General features: G+C 43.3%; 1 protein-coding gene across 1 annotated transcript in view; it reads left to right on the top strand.

The window, feature by feature from the left end:
- Window positions 1-21,540, top strand: part of TTLL2 (tubulin tyrosine ligase like 2) — a 688,842-nt gene that overhangs the window by 375,402 nt on the left and 291,900 nt on the right. The gene's annotated exons all lie outside the window — the stretch shown is intronic.

Consider the following 21,540-nt stretch of genomic DNA (forward strand, 5'->3'; position numbering starts at 1 on the left):
GTTTTTACAAGCGTCGGAATGCGGCCGAAATCGCGTCGCAACAGTGGAAACAAGCCCTTACTAAGTATACACTCTATCCCTGAACCAACAGCAACTCATGAGCGTTCCACTACTACCTCTGATCTTGACTCGGCCATTCTCTCTATAAACCACCACTTCAAAGAGACAACTGACAAGCTTTATATGCTATTTAGGTTAAACAGTTGAAAAGACAGTAACATGTGGCTAAATGGTGCTTAAAGCAAAAAATCAAAGATTTCCAACATAAAAATTAAGCATGTAGCAGCTCAGAATAACTTAATCTTTACCTCACTGTTAATGCCCTACTCCACCCTTAATATCCAACAACCTGAATCTCAGCTTACAACTTTGCCATTTCACTCCTCATGTGTCGCTATTGGCTACCATGTCCACCATATTGCAGGTGGTGCCACTTTATCCTTCATATATTACAAGTTCAGCCACAATGCCCCCCCTCCCCCCATTACCTCAAGTGTGGCCACTATGTGTAGAATACCTTGTCTGTCCCTTGGTTCTTCCCCAACCCCTTGCAGATGTATATATGCAGTCAGAGGGTAATCATGAGCATTGATATATGTTTCGCTGATGTCTCCTACTCAGCTAGTGCTGTAATCTTCCTTTCTTTCTTTATCTCTGCCTATTATTATAATTATCGATTTATATGCCAACATATTCTGTCGGGCTGTACAAAGTAAAAAACAAACATGGTGTACATAATAAAATAGACAATAATATATATACAGCAAAGTCCTCATTAAATGAAATTCAGGCAACCAGAAGTCTCAACTACCCGGCAAGCCTGAGTGATAATGGGGACCTCTTTTGGAGGGCTTTCTGTGGGTGCTGGCAGGCAAGGAAATACTTAGGAAGGCTTCAGAGATGCGTAGCAGCCTCCCTCTATCTCCCTGCAGGTTCTGAGCAGCTTCTGGCATCTGTGTATGCATGGATGCGGGTCAGCTGACACTCCGGCTTCCATACACTAGGGAAGCCGGAAAGCCGTTCTAAGTTTGCGGGGAGATAGAGGAAGACTGCCAGACATTTGCTGGAGCCTCAGTAAGTATTTGCAGGGGGAGGTTTGAGCTATTTCAGACGGTTGCTCAAGCAACCGGCAAGCACATGGATCCGGCATCAGGCGATCCGCGCCGGTGTCGGTCGAATACCGGAGACTTTGCCTTACACCAAATATAGACACTTGTCCAAAACGCAGAATTGGTAGACATAGTAATTACAGTGACAAATGTAACATGATGAAAAATATAACAAATTCCAAGACACAAAATGAATAACAAATTCCAAGGCACAAAAGGGCAGGAGAGCTCTGCCCTTGCGAGCTTACAATCTAAAGGCGGAAAAAGCCAAGCCTGCACATTAAGCAGAGCTGCTATGAGCTACTGCGCAGGTGAGGGCGCTCATGTCAGAAGAGGAGCATGGCCTTGATGTTAAAGTACTCCTGAATCCGTCTAAATGTCCTGTCAGGAAAAAAAGAGGACTTAATTACTTAGCTAATGAGGATTTCCCTCGCTGTAATATCAGGCACTCCAGCTCTCCTGTTCCTCAGTAATTTCATACTTTAATTTCCTCACGCGCATAGTAATGGTGCTGACCCCTTAAGTACTTCCGGGTCAGCGCCAACTCCTGTATCACATCGTGCATCTCCGTTCTTCAGTGTACGAGTGGAGAGCTGAGTACCACATGAGCGCGTACACATTCAATTAAAAAGATACATCAAAAATGTATCCAGTGTAAAATGCTTTGGCTGCGGGCTGCGGACAGACTTCACAAGCTCACAGCTTTCCTGCGCAGTGAGAGCTGTGAGTCAGTGAAAACATAATCACACATTTGGAGTCGGCAGGGACGCGCATTACTGGCGGTAACTATACCGCTATTACACACAGACAAGCAGGCGGAAAAAAGCTTTCTCTCCACAGCACCGACGTTCCATCAGAAGTCGAAGATTACGGAACGTCAGTGCAGGAACACCAGGCGGCAAATAATGGTGAGATTTGTGCTGTGACTTAGTCACAACATCCGCAGCAATAAAACCCCGATGTAATTAAAAACACTGGCAGTTCAGGGGTACTTTAAGGTGGATCTGAGCAAGCAGAGGGGAAACAGAGGAAAACATGCAAAGCCTCTGGAGAATCCAGAGGTTTGCATTTCCTTAGGTAAGTATTTTCTTTTTAAACTTACTGTATTTATGCCTTGGGTTCTCTTTAAGTTTCTGTCCTTGGTCCAAAAATGGCAGAAAAGGGAAGTGTTATAATATCTTCCCCGAGGGAGCACAAGTAACAATGAAAAGCAAACACAGGTGTTAATCCATTTCCATGTCATTCCATAATAAGATGAACGTTTGTTTGGAATTCAATTTTTAAGACCGTAATGAGGTTTAACATTACATGTAAGATTGTTAACCTTATGCTTGGCTTATACAATTTAGTCTTTTTTTCGGTGCTGCTGACTTCATTTGTAGGACTAGCACACCAAAACTGTATGACCAATAAATACTGCAAATACTGGCACTTGACAAATATACTCCAGTTTCTCTTTTGACTCTTAAAGAGAAACCGTGACCAAGGATTGAACTTCATCCCAAGTAGTAGCCGATACCCCCTTCCCCATTAGAAATATTTTCCTTTTCTCAAACGGATCATCCGGGTGCAGTATGGCTGATATTGTGTTGAAACCCCTCCCACAGTGTGATGTCAGGACCATGGTGCTGACATCCCACTGTGGGAGCCTTGTTGCATTGTGGGAAATAACAGCTGTTTCCAACTGCCAAAAAATCAAGCAGCAGCTACTTCCACTGACATCACCTGCCAGCAGTAAAAATGTCACCATATGATAAATGTCAGAATGTAAATCAGGGAGAGGAAAGATTTTACAATGGGCAATCACTGACTAAATTATTTATACATAATTATTGTAAACATTAAGCACTTTTCTTCATTACATTATTTTCACTGGATTTCCTCTTTAAGCTAAAAATGAAAACTACATTTGATTAATACTTCTTTATTTATGCATTATTTGCTTTCACACAAGCACACATTCACCCATTTCTTAAATATATTAATATAAAGTATTTATAATATCAGCAAGTTGTCTGAAATCTGAAAAACTCTTTACTGCAGTCCAATCCTGACGTAATGTTGGACCTATAAACATGATTTGTAACCTGAAGACATGCAGGATATAGGCTTTGGACATATGCACATATTCATCATCAATCTGTCATTGTCTGTTAATTGTGCAGGATACGATACACACTATTCTGCATACATATTGTACAGCCATCTGCTCTTAAATGCTTCACACATGACAGACTTTTTTGATTTGTTTTAACCGCAGCTCCATAACATCTATAAAATTACAGTAAAATTATGATACTTTTTTTTAATATTTAGCAAGTTAAATCGTTCTGGAATGTGTGGTCAAAAGTGCCAAAAAACTGTACACTGTAGTTCTAATAAAATTGAACAGAATAAAAGGTACATTTTTCCATATGGTTTATGTATCCTCTATCTACACTGTTCACACTATTTTGTAAGTGTTGGTGTTTTAATGGAAAGGAAAACGAATTGAGAATTACGTGATTCATTTGATAACCTGACTGATTTACAAAGCTCTGAATTGCTGTGATCACTTCCTGCTTGAATGCCGTACAGTCTGTTGTCTCCCGGGTGCTCAAGTTCGGCATGTAGCGGAAAGAATTGACAGATTATTGGGTGGGGCTGGGGAAGACCCACCTGTCATGGTACACATTGGCACCAATGACAAAGTTAGTGGGAGATGGAAGGTCCTCAAAAATGATTTTCAGGTACTTGGAGATAAACTTAAAGCAAGGAACTCCAAGGTGGGGTTCTCTGAAATACTGCCAGTGCCACGTGCTACATCTGAGAGACAGAGGGAGCTTGGGGAGTTAAATAAGTCAGAATCAGAATCAGAATCAGTTTATTCGCCAGGCACGACAAGGTCATGCTCGGAATTGGGTTTGGCACAAGCAAATTAACAGAGTAGAGATAAAAAGTATAGATAACAGAGTATAGATAACAGGGCATAAAATGCAGAAGGGCATCAATACAAAAAACAAAGAACAAAAAACAGAGCATGATACAAAAGCAAAATAAAAGGGCGGCAAGGTGCAGTTCAGTGGTGGAGGGGATGGAATGACCTACAGGGAGTTCAGGAGGGTGACAGCTGAGGGAAAGAAAGAGTTCCTGTGCCTTGAGGTTTTGGTGGCGATGGACTGAAACCTACGGCCTAACGGGAGTCTGCAGAAGAACCGCTGGCCCGGGTGAGAGGGGTCGCCGGCAATCCTCAGTGCTCTTGAGCGTAGTCTGATGTTGTGGAGGTGGGCAAGCGAAGGGAGAGGTCTGCCGATGATTCTCTCTGCTGATCTTATGACCCTCTGAAGTTTGTATCTGTCCCTAGTGGAGGAGCCAGCGTACCAGACTAGGATGGAGGAGCAGAGGACGGACTCGATGGTGGCTGTGTAAAAACACGTCAGTAGCTCTGGTGCCATGCCGAACTTCTTCAATTGGCGGAGGAAGAAGAGCCTCTGCTGGGCTTTCTTCTGGGTCGCAGCTGTGTTTGCCTTCCAGCTCAGGTCTTTGGAGATGGTGGTGCCCAGAAGGCGAACGCTGGTTATTCTTTCGACCTCGGTGCCGTTGATAAAGATCGTGGGGGGGGGGGGGAGAGGGCATGCTTCCTGAAATCCACAATCAGCTCTACGGTTTTGGATGAGTTGAGGACCAGCCTGTTCTCCCTGCACCACTGGGAAACTCTGTCAACCTCCTGGCGGTAGGCCTGCTCATCGTTGTTTGTTACTAGACCAACGATGGTGGTGTCATCTGCAAATTTGATGACCTTGACAGAGTTATCCCTGAATCTGCAGTTGTTCATGTAGAGGGAAAACAGGATTGGCGACAGGACGCAGCCTTGTGGGGCCCCCGTGTTCGTTGACCTTGGTTGAGAGGTGACATCCCCGAGTTTAACGACTTGGGTTCTGTTGGTCAGGAAATCTGTGATCCACCCACGGAGTGTGGGATGGACATTCAGCTCAGTGAGATTGTCCTGCAGTATGCGGGGGCAGATGGTGTTGAAGGCTGAGCTGAAGTCCAGAAGGAGAATCCTGGCGTATGTGTTAGGTTTGTCCAGGTGGTCGTATGTGAGCTCGAGGCAGATGTTGACAGCATCATCCGTGGATCTGTTTGTCCTGTATGCAAACTGGTACGGATCCATTTGGGGGGAGGTAACATGCTTGATGTGTGACAGGACGACTCTCTCGAAGGTTTTCATGATATTGGATGTCAGGGCCACTGGTCTGTAGTTATTGAGGTCAGAGTTACCATGCTTTTTGGGGACAGGGATAATGGTGGACTTTTTGAAACATGCAGGGACTTTGCCAGCCTGGAGGGATTTGGAGAATATGGAAGCGAGGATGGGTGCCAGCTGGTGTGAGCATGTTTTCAGGCAGGCTGGTGACACGCCGTCAGGGCCAGAGGCTTTCCTGGGGTTTAGCGAGGACAGGTGGAAGAGGACGTCGGCCTCACTCACAGCTGGAGGTGGCGGGCTCAAGACTGAGAGATAATCTGCCCTAGGTGTGGGGTGTGCCGGTGCTGTATCTGGCTCCCCCCTTGCCTCCTGATCCTCAAACCTGCAATAAAAGTTGCTGAGGTCCTTGGCTAGCTCAGTACTGGGAGTCGCATGTTGTAGGGGAGGTTTATAGTTTGTGGAAGCTTTAAGCCCCTTCCAGACCGCTCGTGTGTCGTTAGATCGCAGGTTGCGTCTAATCCTTTCTGCAGACTCCCTCTTTGCGGCGCTCAGTTCTCGCTTCAGGTTGTTCCTTGCTGTCTTGTAGTCCTCTCGATTGCTGGACTTGTGTGCCACCTCCTTGCACCTCCGCAGTTGCCGTAGTTTGTTGGTAAACCACGGTTTATTGTTCGGATAGACTTTGAATGTCTTGGTTGGTACGCAAGAGTCTTCACAGAAGCTGATGTATGAAGAGATGTTGTCCGCCCACTCGTTAAGGTTTGGAGCTTCCATGGCCTTCCAGTCAGTGCAGTCGAAGCATGCCTGAAGTTGGAGCTTGGCCTCGCTGGACCACACTTTGGTGGACCTGAGAACAGGTTTGGCTGACTCCAGGCGCCTCCTGTAGGCGGGGATCAGGTGAATGAGAGAGTGGTCCGAGGAGCCCAGCGCTGCCCTTGGTATGGCTTTGTAGGCATCCTTCAGCCCTGTGTAGCAATGATCAAGAGTGTTCTGATTCCTGGTGGTGGGGCAGGTCACATGCTGGTGGAAGCTCCTGGTGGAGGTTAGCCTTATTGAAGTCGCCCAATACGATGAACGGCGAGTCGGGAAGGGTTGACCCCCATTTTGCGATGGTGTCGCTGAGGTCGCGCAGGGCATGTCTAACATCGGCATCAGGTGGTATGTACACACCAACAAAGACGTAGGAGGAGAACTCCCTGGGCGAATATTTTGGCCTGCAGTTGACAATTAGAAGTTCAAGCTCGGTGGAGCACTTCCTGGCTAGTACTGATGAGTTGGGGCACCATGATTGGCCGATGTAAAAACAGATGCCACCACCCTTCTTTTTACCCGAGAGAGTGGGTTCGCGGTCTGCCCGAATGAGGCTGAAGTCTGGAAGGTGAAGGGCATTGTCTGGGATGTCATCATGCAGCCACGTTTCTGTGAAGCAGAGGATTGGGGTGCTTCTGCAGAGCTCCATCTTTCCATTGAGGAGTCGGAGTTCATCTAGTTTGTTCGGGAGGGAGCACACATTCGACAGCAGGACTGATGGTATGGCTGACCTAAGACCTTTCCTCTTCAGTCTCACCTGGGCACCTGCCCTGCAGCCCCTCATCCGCCGAGCCGCGGGGGATGTATGGGCAAGGCCTGAAAGCTCATGTGCATGGCTCCAGACGGTGTTGTATAGCCGCCCGCCATCGGAGAGCGTGCTGCGTGCTTCCCATCTCAGGAGCTGTGATCTGGTGTAGGTGATGCGCTGGGGTGGCATATGGGGAGCTGTGATCTGGTGTAGGTGATGCGCTGGGGTGGCATATGGGGAGCAGCTCCGAGTATGTGGTGAGAGGGGGGGGGGAGTAGATGGGTGGTGATGCTAGCAGGAGTACACGTGGGCCTCAGGATGCACCCTAACAGTCCATAGTAACAGGGGGGTGTTTACCCCTGGAAGTACGCCTGGGAAACAAGATGAGGGGGCGAAAACCGCAGCTCATAACAGTCCATAACAGTCCATAAGTTAACAGTCCCGGGGTGCCTTGCTATAAGCGGGGCAGATCAGTCGCACCGGAGGCAGGGGCACACGATTAGCAGATATGGTGCCCAGTAGGCACGAACAGTCCTTTATACTGCCCAGTACACAGACAGTGTGAGCAGTAAGCAGACTGGGAACAGAGATCCTCCATACACAGTCCATCCACCAAAAAGTACTGTACCCCACAGTTCAAAGAGAGTGCAAGAACTTACCCCCACAGCTGGCTGGTGCTTGGTGCAGTGGAGGAGGATGGAGCACCTGGAGGCCGCCTCAGCTCAGCATTGCAAGGGATGCTGCCATGCCTCTGAGAGGTGTGCCAGTGGACCCTTTTCTGGGTGTTATGGGCTGCATGGGGTGCAGTGGTAGCTGATGGGCAACAGGTCCTCCCTGGGTGCTGGAGCAGCTGGCAGGCAGCGGTGACGACCCTGAAAGCGGCTGGAAAGCAGCGGTGATGGTCCCTGCGTGGCTGAGAAATTGGTGTAGGAAGGAGGGGTTTGGGTTCCTGGAGAACTGGGCAGACTTTGCAGTCGGCTACAGGTTCTACAGCAGGGATGGGCTGCACCTTAATGGGGAGGGTGCAGCTGCATTGGGGGAGAAGATGGCTAAACGGTTAAAGGAGATTTTCAACTAGGATCTGGGGGGAGGCGGGAGGATAAAGTCTCAATATGTAGACAAGATAAGGTAAAAAGACAGTGGGAGCCTAACATTATTGGGGGTGGAGAGGGGGGTGGGGACAGTGTAAAGATTAAGGAGGTTGGTAAAACTTCAAGTAGCCCATTTCATGTAAACAAAATTGGTAAATGTGGTGGTAAAAATATAAAGTGCATGGTAACCAATGCTCGGAGCCTTGCAAATAAAATAGACGAACTAGAGTTCATTCTGAATGACAAAGGCTATGACATTGTGGGAATAACCGAGACATGGATGGATGAAAGCCATGACTGGATAGCTAATTTAAAAGGATACAATGTGTTTAGGAGGGATAGAACAGGGAAAAAAAGGTGGAGGGGTTTGTCTCTTTGTTAAGAATTCTTTTACAGCTGTCCTCAACGATGAGATGGAGGAAGATTGCGAAGATGTGGAGTTCGTTTGGGTAAATATTCATGGTGGAAATAAAAGTTGCCAATTGCTTATTGGGGTATGCTACAGGCCACCTCATATTAATGAAGCTGCAGAACTGCGATTACCACAGCAAATTGAAAAAGCTGCAAGTAAAAATGAGGTCATAGTTATGGGCGACTTCAACTTTCCAGATATTGACTGGGGTATTGAGGCTACCCATTCTGGTAAAAGCAGCAGATTTCTGGCAGCACTACAGGATAATTACTTGACTCAAATGGTAACGGAACCAACTAGGGGGAATGCGTTACTGGATCTGATCATTTCTAATAGACCAGATAATGAATCAAATGTGCAGGTTCAAGAACATTTGGGAAATAGTGATCACAACATGATAACGTTTGATCTGGTGACTGATAGGCCACGGGACAGCGGGACCACTAAAACTAGGAATTTTAGAAAAGCAAAGTTCAATCAAATTAGGGCACTAAGTTTGGTGAACTGGGATAATGTACTACAAGGGGAGGACACTGAACGGAAATGGCAAGCTTTTAAACTTATTCTCAATCAATATTGTAGTATGTATATCCCATATGGAAACAAAATGTCTAGGAATAAAAATAAGGCCTCTATTGATGAATAGAAAGGTTAGGGATAAAATGAAGAGGAAAAAGAATGCCTATAAGGTCCTAAAACAGGAGGGGACCGAGCCTGCACTAAGCAATTATAAGGAGTGCAATAAAAATTGTAAAAAAGAAATTAGGCTGGCAAAGATCGAAGCTGAAAATCAAATCGCTAGGGATATCAAATCTAACCCAAAAAAGTTTTATAAGTACATCAACTCTAAAAAAAGAAAGGTTGACTATATAGGACTCCTAAAGGATGAGGGTGGGAACTCAATGGTGGATGACCAAGGTAAGGCAGAGTTATTAAATGCTTTCTTTGCTTCTGTCTTTACAAAGGAAACAGCACTGTTGCAAATTACAGAGGCAGAAGAGCCTCAATCTTCTAACTGTAATATTAAATACTTAATGCAGGAAGAAGTGAAGGCAAGACTAAATAAATTAAAAAATAGACAAGGCATGCATCCTCGGGTCCTAAGGGAATTAAGTTCAGTTATAGATAAACCCCTTTATCTTATCTTTTGTGACTCTCTTTCAACTGGCAGAGTCCCAGTGGATTGGCGTACAGCCCATGTTTTCCCATTATTTTAGAAGGGCAAAAAATCAGATCCAGGAAATTATAGACCTGTAAGCTTAACATCAGTTGTATGCAAACTATTTGAGGGGTTACTAAGAGATACTATACATGACTTCATAGTAGAAAATAATCTTATTTCTCAGCATAAACATGGGACTAAAGACAGGTCCTGTTTGACTAACATGCTCAGCTTTTATGAGATAGTGAACGCTAATATGGATATTGGGAATGCTGTAGATGTGATATACTTGGACTTTGCAAAGGCCTTCGACACTGTTCCCCACAAAAGTCTGGTGCAAAAGTTGAGGATGCAAGGACTGGGGAAGAGTCTGTGTGCATGACGGATGCTTGCGGAGCGTTTACCGCAAGCGTTCGGAACGTCGCGGTAAATGCTCCCATTCAAGTGAATGGGAGAGTTTACACCGAGCTTTTGCGCGCGATTACACGATCGCGGTGTTCAGGTCCCGATTTTCGCTAGCGTTCGAGCTGCCCCTGGAAGCGACATGTAGCTTCCAGGGGGCGGCCAACCGCGACGGCTAATGTCCCCCTGGGGGAAGAAAAAACGCGACCGCATCGGAACGTGACGCAAAGGCTACTGAAAGCCTGACCGCGCAGCCACCACAATGCCCCGAAACGCAACACCACGCAGACGTCTGTCTGAACCAGCCCTAAAGTCTAGAACAATATCACCTGATCAGACTGGTCACATGCTTCTCTGTGAGATAAAGATCAGAAGTCCGGATCTTTTCAATGATTTGGATGATTCTAATCGGATCATTGAAAAGATCCAGATCTTTGAACCGAATCTTCGAATCATTTTACTAAGGAAGCATTCTGGGGGTGAAATGACCAGCAGGACAGGACTTTCCCTGCAGTGGACAGAGAAGGGGAGGGGGGTGGACAGACAGAGAAGGGGAGAAGATGGACAGAGAAGGACAGGGAGTGGACAGAGAAGGGAGGAGGTGGACGAAGAGGGGTGAGCAGAGAGCAGAAATGTTTTTTTGCACACATTACCCACATGTTGCAATCATATGCTTTAAATATATTTCACCTATATTTTCATCAGTATACTTTGAATGCAAACGTCTCACAGTGAAAGAAAGCATTCCCCAATGTGTCCTTTTCTCACCTCGAACACTCATCATAAATTTAGGGAGAAGTTAAGTGCAGCTGTTTAGAGCAGAGTGGAGGAGGATCATATTGCACTGCAATCACAGTGCCTGCCCTGTCATTCTAGCCCAGCACGCTGTCTGCAAAGTTACTGAGCTATGCTTCTGAGCCAAAAGTTTCCCATTTGTTCACTATGCACAACTACGGAACAGACAGCCTAAAATGAGCAGCACATTATAGCCAGTACCTGTGCTCTACACATATCTGGCAGTGACACGCAGTCCCCTCTCTCACCTACCTGTCCCTGCAAGGCTGGCTCCCCTGCAACTGAGTGATCCATCTCTGCTCTGCTTCCAGGACCCCCCTGCCCGCTGAGAGGGGGGGCGTGGCGCTCCTGGCTCCACCATCTTTGCGAACCGAATCGTTCATTTTGATGATCCGGATGATTCGACTCACAAAAAAGATCCAGATTAAAGATCCGAATCGTTCATGATCCGGACAACACTACTGTGAGATCTCATGCTCAAGCACAGTGATTTGTAAGCTGTCTAGGACATTGTTCTGTTTTTAAAATGTAATATGCACATAGTGTACATATGTGGGATGTAATATTATGCATGTGAACAAGTTTTGATCCTAGGGATCAGGATAAGTTTTTTGTTTTTTAAAAGTGTTTTGGTTCTCTTTGCTTCTTACCTACTCTTGTTACATTAAAGAGTGACCTACTGGTTCTTGATCGTCCAAGCTGCCACTGAAAAAAAAGAAAGGGAAAACTGAGGTAATGCACTGTAAGGTCAGACAAGTGTGCAGTAGAGGAGGGAGATAGCTACATATTTGCTGAGATATGGACAATGACTTGCATAGGAGAAGAGCTCGGGATGGTGGCTGGAAGGAAGAGAGCCCCAGGGCACTAGACCCGGGGACACTAGATCAAGTCAGGCTCATAAGCAAAAAAGGAATGAGTTTTCATTTCTGCATACAGAAGGGAAAAAGGGGTAACCACAACCTCATATTTTTCTTTTACTGCATTGATTGATATAATGAAGTGAATGAAGTGGTGATTTCAGTTGTTTAAAGAGAATCTGTACTCTAAAATTCTTACAATAAAAAGCATACCATTCTATTCATTATGTTCTCCTGGGTCCCTCTGTGCTGTTTCTGCCACTCCCTGCTGCAATCCTGGCTTGTAATTGCCATCTTTATGCAGTGTTTACAAACAAAAGAGTAGCTCAGTGTGTGAGTCATACAGAGTGTGCAGGGGGCCTGGAGAGGGTGTGTATAGCTTCTATCCAATCATAAGCAGCACAGCACAACCCAGCCTGACTGCCTGAACCTGACAGAGCCGACAGAGGAGAGAAGATTAGATCATATAACAAAGATAATGCAGCCACTGTGCAACTAGAAAAGGCTGCAGTTAGACAGAGTACATTAGAACAGGTATAGGAACTTATTGGATAGAAGAAATAAGGATGAAAATTTTGTTACAGAGTCTCTTTAAAGAGGCACTGTAGTGAAATATGGTAGAATGCAGTAAATTATTCTTGATATCAGTTTTTATGGTAATTTTCCTGGTTTCAGCATTAGAAACACTCCATATATATATATATATATATATATATATATATATATATATATATATATATATATATATATATATATATATATATATATATATATATTTGTACGTAACCCCGCCCTTCCAGTAATGCTTAGCTTAGGCTGTTTACACTGTAGACTTCTCTCTTCTTCCAACCCCCCCCCCCCCCCCCCAGCATTCTGGGAGACCAGGTCTATTTTCTACTGGATTTGGAACTCTCAGTTACCAAACATTCTGCAGAGGTCACCTGATAAAACTGAAGATTAAAGTTTGATACATTTCAGAATGCAACTTATTTATGAATTAGTAATGTAAAAAAAAAAAAAAAAGCAGTTTTATTAATAACGTTATTTTCACTACAGTTCCTTTTTATGTGCATGGTCAGTTTTCTGCTGAAATGTGATGGGGACTTAGTGGTGCCACATGGTACAATGATTGATACTCCCCAATTCATTTTAGTGAGTAAGCGATCATTAGCCAGATTACGCCATGTTTGCATACTGTGTCTACCTTTAAAATATGTACTGCCAAACAATAATTGTTTTGTCCATTGCTGAAACAGAAATGATGCACAACGTAAAATAAGGCCATTTTTTTTATGACGCAAATGAAAATGAAATTCACTGACATAAATCATAGTGAAAGTTTTCCCTCCAGGCACACATATGGTGGAATAGTAAGATAATCAATTTAGTTAAAGCAAATTTGCAATCTGAGGACATACAGTTTATGTAAATATAAATTAAAATGAAAACATTAAACCAAAAAAAATAATTAAAAGAGTTGTGAAGATCAAAAGGTAATGATGGATTTTAGTATGTTCTGGTTTAAATGGCCATTATGACGTAATTAGCAATCAGAGTAACATGGAGCTTCGAGGATGTGTTCTGGAGCAGTGCTTGCCTGACTTACGCCAATTACTGTAATGAAAAGCTGCTTCCTTTCATTTCGGTAAAACACGCACACCTTGAACATGGTTTGATAAACTGTAAAATGATGAGTGATGTCATTGCTTACTTTTTGACGCTCTCTTTCAGTGTATGCAATACCAGATTTACCTTGCTTTTCAGTTCTATTGCACAGTTGTTATAAAAATTGTTTAACCTCTTGAGGACCAGAGGTTTATACCCCCCTGGTGACCCGGCCATTTTTTACAATTCAGCACTTTGCAGATTTACCCACCCAAATTAATTTTACCTCCTTTTCTTCCCATTAGTAGATCTTTCTTTTGGTGGTCCTGATTGCTGCTGCTATCTTTATTTTTTTTCTATAAATAAAAAATGATCATTTAATAATAAAAAAAAATAAAACTCTGTTTCTTTTATCCCCCCCCCCCCTAAATTAGTCTTAGACTGCGATACATACACTACACAGGCATCAGCCTATGATTGGGATTAGATTGTAAGCCGTTAGGAGGGACAGGTAAGTGACAGGGATGTCCTCTGTACAGCACTGCTCTAGATCACAGCGCTCGTTCCCTGCAAATCTCAGCTCTCGCAAAGTCACACCACCTGGCGTGACTGAGAGAGACACTCTGTGGCCTCCATCTTGCATTAGGCGGTTGCAGAGTGGTTGAAGCTGATTTGCAGCCGACAATTAAAATCCAGCAGCCTTTTTGTAAAAGATAGTTATAGTTACCTGCGCTGCCTTCTCCTTCTAAGCCGTCCCCAAAGACCCCGCGTAACTGTCTTCTGGTGCATGGCTCTGCCTCCCTGAGGAAAAACACCAAGATGTTTACTGAGGTAAATATCTTGATGTTTTTCTCTGGGTAGGGACGGGAGGCGGGGCCACGTGTTGGAAGTCAGGGTCAGGGTCTTTGGGATGGCTTTGAAGGAGAAGGCAGTGCAGGTAACTATAACTTTCTTTTACAGGAAGGCTGCTGGATTTTAATTGCAGGCTGGAGATCCCCTTTACGCTGCATTATACTGATTACTGTTATGGATTGCTGTGTTCTCAAATAAGCCTTCAGTGAGTACATTGCCCACAAGCAGTACTATAATGATTGATTCCTTCCATGAAGATTAGGTATATCTTTAAACACATCTTGGTAAATACCATTGGCCACTTGGCAAAACTGCCATTAAGGTGAAGACACTATAAAGTCTAAATCCTAAAATTGCTCTGAATGCTGCTTATTTTTAGCCATATTCAACATAATCCCAAAGACTGATGCACTTGGTACAACGTAGTTTCAGCTTTTCTAGCCTGTTTAAATAACAGTCCTTTGGTTGGGCATTAAACCAGCTCACAGCAGCATATCTGACATTAGAAATGTCCTCAAAACATCGCCCTTTTAGGTGTTTGTTTAAATTTGGGAGCAGATAAAAGTCTGATGGGGCCAGTACAGGTGAGTAGAGGGATGGTGGACTAATTTGAAATCCAGGGCGTTCAATGCAGCAGCCACAACATTGGCCTTCTGCACAAATGCATAGTCCAGAAAAAAAGGATCCCTTTGGTCAACTTTCTAAAGTTTTTGTCAGAATTACCACCTTTTTACATTACCCAAAAGTAAGTGGGGGTGTTGTGTTTATGGAGCTTTAAAGCGTTTTATCGCCAAATACCTCCTCGCAGGTGTTTCTGTACTAAATGCAGTTGGGTAATACCTATAGCTATAGACAACACTACTCTGAAGCATCTTCTGCAGTGTTTTGGAACACCACACAGAAAGGTAAATCTGACCTAAGGAACGTGAAGTGACTTAGGCATGGAAACTTTATTCCTATTCTTTTTGTAAAGATAATTTATGGACTTACTATAAAACATACTATAAAATTCTCCAAGAACACAGCGTTCTTAATGTCGTCTTGTAATTTATTACTGTTCTATTATATGCAGTGTGCTATGAATAAAGGCTCTCCATAAATAACTGCTGAGTTGTGATGGATCACATAAAAGGGGCCTCCAAAAGTGATTGGAGTAATTTATGTGTTACTTACAAATGTATTTGAATGGCTAACTGGAAAAGAATAAATATTCATGAAGGTTTCCCTTTAGAGCCGGCAGCACCATATGTATGCTTGTGTGGAGTAATGAAAACTGAGGCGTTACCCTGCCGGTGACCTTTCCAGTTATCCAGTTACTTGGGCTGGAATTACACATTGGCAACTTTTACATCCTTTTTCATATTCTCTTTTGTAACTGAAACATATAATGTTGAATTGGTATTTTGAAACAGCAGGAGAATGCGACAGCACAGTATTTACAGTACAGTATGCTCTTGCAGGGACAGGGGCATGGATGACAATGTCTTGCAGCACTTTTCTGCACTATAGAGATCCTCTGTAAATGCCTCTGGCTAGTGTACCTAAACTGGAATACCAGCCCCAAGTTTTTTTTGTTTTTTTTAGCTTAAGTGGTAAAAGTTTTGAAACTTTTTTATTGCTGCCTCTGGCTACATTGTGAATGTCACTTTGTGGAGAGATCCCTCAGTTCCTGACTCAGAGACATCACAGGAATTTCGAGGAAGTTTCCTCAGGGGGATGGAAAATTACAACTTTCACCATTGTCACACGATCCATATTGGGAGAATTATTCCAATGCCCATGCTATGTAAAGATATGGAATACACGTCACCATTTCTCTTGGGGATTACTAGACTACTGGAAATAGCGCCAGAGGGAATCGCTCCAAAATGCAAACTTACAGAAATATTTATTTAACTCAATGCAAGACAACATAGGCGAGGGAAGGGAAGGGGAAGGGGAGGGCACACAGCTTGTGGAAATGTGGGGTTCAATAAACAATTGGCCAAAATATATAGTAAAATATCATAATAAACAGCTCAAAAATACACTAAAACTAATCAAAAGATAATAATCACAGAAATACATATGGTACATGTGCACTGGGTTGTATTATAGACTAATCCAACTGGGAATTTCATTGGGGGATGAACCAAGTAAACATGATTCTGAATTTGTCAAGTTAATGAATAATGCTAAAGTGCAATTGGTCAAAATTCATATAAAGAGAGTAAGGGTAGTCACTGTGGGTATCCTTCCCAAGGGGGGTGGAGGGAAGAACCACGGTCACTTGTATGACAAGGAGAGACCAGGAACCAAATGGTGCATTATTGTAAGGTGTTGGATGTTTGCTCAAAATTAAAATAGTAGTTATACTCAAAAAAATAAAAGAGTAGTTATACTCACAAAGGTGGGCAGTAGTTCCTGCAACCACCGTATATCGCCTATGGGGCAATTACCGTCCCTGCTCGGTATTCCAGGTCCTTCTGGGACTGGATGACCGCATTCCTGGGGTCCTTATTGGCTGTGGATTACCACACCAAGGGGAAGGACACCTTGCGGATATAAGCATATGTGTTTTGTGCATCGAGCTTAGCAAGTGTTAAAGGGTTAACTTAGTATTACTGTTTTAAGCAGCTGTCGTGATACCTTTTAAGGCAGCCTGTCAGTGAAACTAGGGTCAGGGAACTGATTTGATGTATGTGCTCAAAAGAACACCAAACTGTGGCAGGATATTTTTACTCTCCTCAGGAAATGAGCACGTCTGGAGGATGGGGCCCACTATGGCTGGACATGAGGCTTACACAGAATGAGGAACCACCAGGAAGGCTTGGTTTCAGTAAAGACATATAAGGAGAAAGCACTGAACTTTGAACTTCTACTGGTCAGATACCAACTTTCACTGATGACACCGCCTATGACCTGACATCACCAAGGAGACACCCAGAAAGACAAAGGAGGACTATAAGGGGGGTGGGCTGCGCGGGAACTTCACTTCTCTTTCGGGTTGAGCTGTGCTTATCATAGACTTATGTAATCCAGAGAGAAGCCGCACGTGTGTAATAAACAACGCTTTGTTTCTGAAACCAATTCTGTTTCCTCCGGTGCTTCTAAGTAGATAAGGTTGCTTTTTACATCAACAACCTCCAAGGGAGTTGGAGGTGCCCAATTTTATGCATGGGGTGTCAGAAAATAAAAATATATTTGTACAAAGAGGTATCTGACCTCTCTGGATGCAAAACCCAGACAGGTATGGTTTTGTAGGATAAGGTTTTACTCAAGCACGGTCCCTGCCCTCTTCCTCAGATCATTAAACAAAAAAATGCCTAAATGAACTGTGTTGGGAGCGTGAGTGCATCTATTGCCTCCCAACTTCGTTCATTTAGGCATTTGTTGTTTATTGTCCTGAGGAAGTGGGCAGAGACCCACTCCCCAGTGCTAACAAGTGTACGTTCGTAGGAAGGGGACAGAATGGTAATGGGATAAACTTTCAAATGTAAAAATTCAAGAATAGGAATCATGCAAAGTTAGCAATAATATTTAACCAATACTGAATACATTTTATATGTGCGAGCACAATTAACAGCAGCAATTCATAAGTGATGCAAAGAAATACATAGTTACATAGTTACATAATTATTTGGGTTGAAAAAAGACATACGTCTATCAAGTTCAACCAGAGAACAAAGTACAACACCAGACTGCTCCCTCACATATCCCTGTTGATCCAGAGGAAGGCAAAAAATTCTTACAAGGCATGGTCCAATTAGCCCCAAAAGGGAAAAAATACAATGCATAAATTATCCAAATAAATCAAGTGATCACCAATACCCTGCCTGAACCTGTCACAGGACCAAATGATCAATATTAAATACAAGGAAGACCAATGCATTAGATATGGAATCATGCAAACGCCAAGCAGTCGTGAAGTGTCAGAAAGTCAGCGTTACCCGGTGTCAATGAGCCCCAGCACCATGCCACAGCAGGAAAACACTCATCTCCTCAAAGACCACGCCTCCTTCTGATTGACCTTAAATACGGTAGAGGAGGGCGAAAGTTAGTATATATTTCTTTGATTGCTTGCTGTCAGTGTGGTAGAAAATGAGGGAAATCTCCCCAGTGAGGACACAGGCAACAACACAATGCATAACAAAGTCTTCCCTAACATATCCAAAAACATCAGAAGTTCTGACTGGAAGACCTATACTCTTTCTCTCACAACCCTTTTTTATGTCCTGCCCTGTGCCTGAAACAAAAAAGAGCCATTCTCTCTTTACAAAATACTCCTGTGACAAGAAATGTTCAGATCTCATGATACTCAGGCCAGAGTGATACATCGACAAAGGCAAGGGACATTCTGGATATTTCAACTCAGAGAACAAATGCAACCAAATAGCTCTTGTGATAAATATCCTTTTGGATCCCATACCTAAAAGAGTTTGAGATATTGTATTACAGAGAAGGAACTTTGCATAGGCACATATGTGGCTTTTCTCAAAACTTTTTAGCAATGTACTATTCCTTATTCAGCATCATAGAGACTTGGGGGGGGGGGAGGGGGGGTGCTATGAATCCCCACACTCATGAAGCACTCTAGCCATTGTTGATCAACTTCAAATCTTAACAAAACATTCAAATTAGTACCAGTAGGACAGGGTGATCTGAGAGCACCCCTGAGTGAAAACAAAAACACAGAGACACCCAGCCCCAATAGTGTAGTATGTAAAACATCTGGAGCAAATGGTTGAGAAGAATGGGTACTCACAAAGGGAGGTTGCAGGTGGGCAACCAACTACTGTAGGCAAGTGGAGATGAACAAACTCGACTCTACTCGGGTGTCCAGATGAGCTGGACATGGTCGCTCTCTTGTTGCAAAATAGCTCTAGATGGTTGTAGGGGTAAAAATCCCGAACCAAAAAGACTACCTCTCCTGAAGGAGGGTGTGTGACACAAAGGGGGGGGGGGGGATAAGATCTGGGCACCTCCTATCCTGCCTTTGATTCAAATAAGTACCTTTGCTCCTGCAGTGAATACAGGGGCCCTCTATCAGTCCTCTTGCTGATGGCTGTAATTGTTTATCTGATGGCTTCTTTGTAAGAGCATTTAGATAGCTCCTTGCAAAATAAAAAAATCAACAATTACCAGCTGGACAATGTTAACTTTGCATGATAACAGCATCAATTTGCTGCCTGCAAGTCCAAAGGTTTGTACACATGCCATACAAAAGTTGCCACAATAAAAAGACCACTTGTGACTTTACCGATGACAGACAAATGTCCTTTGTCTTTCATCAGATGCTTCAAATGCCTTTTGTTGAGTGTGTGTACATAGCTATACATTAATATTTTTAATGTTCATTCATGCTCTAAATTATGCATAAAAAATCCAAAACATTGATCATATGTGACTCATAAGGTAGGTGTGCACCTAAAAATCTGAAATACAAATAACTATTTTTTTTTCTTTAACCATGTCTCTATATGGCTTTCCTTGTTCTCGGCCCACACCAGACCAATGTCTAATTACCGCACATGCCACAGCAATGATTGCACAATGCATCAGGAAAGGTGGTATCAATGAAAGGGTTCCCAAAAACTATATCTTGATACAGGCAAAGTGACTTTAACCGTTTGGGACTGGGCAGCTGTAGCCCCTTAAGGACCAAAGCCGTCCTCTCCCTATTGTGCCCTGTGATTATTGTGATTGGCTCACAGTAAACCCGGTGTCAGGAGCCAATGTTCATGGGGTCAGATGACAGCAAAGCGAGCAGGTGCAGTTACGGAACAGCGGCATGAATGGCGAAGATGGCATGAGGGCCCGGCAGTGAATTGTTGGTATCTACATCCTGTCACAGCTGCACGGCCACCAGCAGGACATAGATTCCATCTACGGCAGTCCAGAAGCAGTTAAACTCAGCTGAATTCCCAAACCTCCAGGCCAGTCCAAACCAAATCAAGGGCTCTCAGACAAGTATAGTTCCATTATTGTCTGACTCTGTTTAAGTGGAGGTCACTTTGCTTTTGGTGGCACACCAGACAGATGACCAATCCCTGGATTGATCCTAACATGTGAGTGTCAAAGAGGAATTTAATAATTTTTTTAATTTGAGTCTGAGATGAGCAGGAGAAATGGGGCATAGAATTAAGCAACAGGTCTGTTTTAAGCTAGTTTGCCTGTTGCAGTTTAAATGTCTGATGCATTTTAATTCTAGAGTACCTTTGTGAATCTCTTCTTACTTCTAGTTAAGAGTTACATTTTTCTTTACTTTGTGATTATGATGTTAAAATCATCCCCACTCACTGTTGCAAAAATGCGTTATGACCTATGGTACCTGTGCATTCCAGGGAGTACTTTTCCCCATTTCTGACTCATCCCTTTTGGCAACCCAATTTGCATATTTTATTAAGGTGTTATTGAGCTTAGAAGAGGTCACAATTAGTATTAACATAGTATTGATTTGAGATTTGACGTCTCATGAACAGTGTACCTACAAAAATATATAGACACATAGTAGCAACTCTTTGTTGGGAATCACTTCAGCCATTACCTGGAGCATAAAGCTAATGGTGGCTGGGAATCATAAAAGTAATTACCCACTCTATGATCCCAGACAGAAGAAAATCCCTGCTAGAGGTCCTGCCCATCCTCCATCCTTCTCCACTTTTTAAGCATAAAAAATGAATAGAAATCCACTATAACACTCTCTATAGCAGAGTTCCACACCCCTGTCCTCAAGGCCCACAGTACATGTTTTGCAGGAAACCACAAACATGCACAGGTGAGGTAATTAGTGTCTCACCAGAGCTAATTAACTACCTCTGTGGATTTCCACAAAACATGCACTGTTGGTGGGCCCTGAGGACAGGGTTGGGGAACACTGTCTATAGCACTGCAGGGATTTTCTTTCTTTTTTTTTTTTAATTAGCATATATATGGTTTAACAGACTTGCTTTTCTCTCAAAGATTACAGTATATATGTTTAGGAATTGCTGAAAGAAGCCTTCTGATTATTCTGGTTCACAGATGTGGGAGAAACAGCCATATATCCAGCTGTATGATGTAAGTTTTCCAGAAGCAGCTGTTTGATAACTGTAGCCAAAGCATTAGCGAAAATAATACACTTCATTATCTTCACCTTAATCCCAAGTTACATACATATTTACAAGGACATTTATTTTAGTTTTCTCTTTGGTAGCACTAAAGAAAACAATAAAAGTACAAAGCAATAATATTTGAAAGTGGTTACCAGATACAAGAAAAGTGCAACAATAAGAAGCTCACTACTGACTACTAGTGTCACAATTGATAACCATTCCCTACATTAATAAAATGCAGCTTACCGGAGATTTAGGGAATAAAATAAATCATACATAAGTATTTGGAGACAGACACTTTTTCTAGACCTAGAGAAACTCGTGTGCTATGGGACATTACATACAGTACATTAAGGACAGTATTAACCATTATGGACCACTCCTTATGGACTATTCTAATGACATGGGTGGTATTTCAACATAATGGGTTGAGGTAAGAGG

Source organism: Hyperolius riggenbachi, chromosome 4 (assembly GCF_040937935.1).
Source record: "Hyperolius riggenbachi isolate aHypRig1 chromosome 4, aHypRig1.pri, whole genome shotgun sequence".
NCBI classification, from domain to species: Eukaryota; Metazoa; Chordata; class Amphibia; order Anura; family Hyperoliidae; genus Hyperolius; species Hyperolius riggenbachi.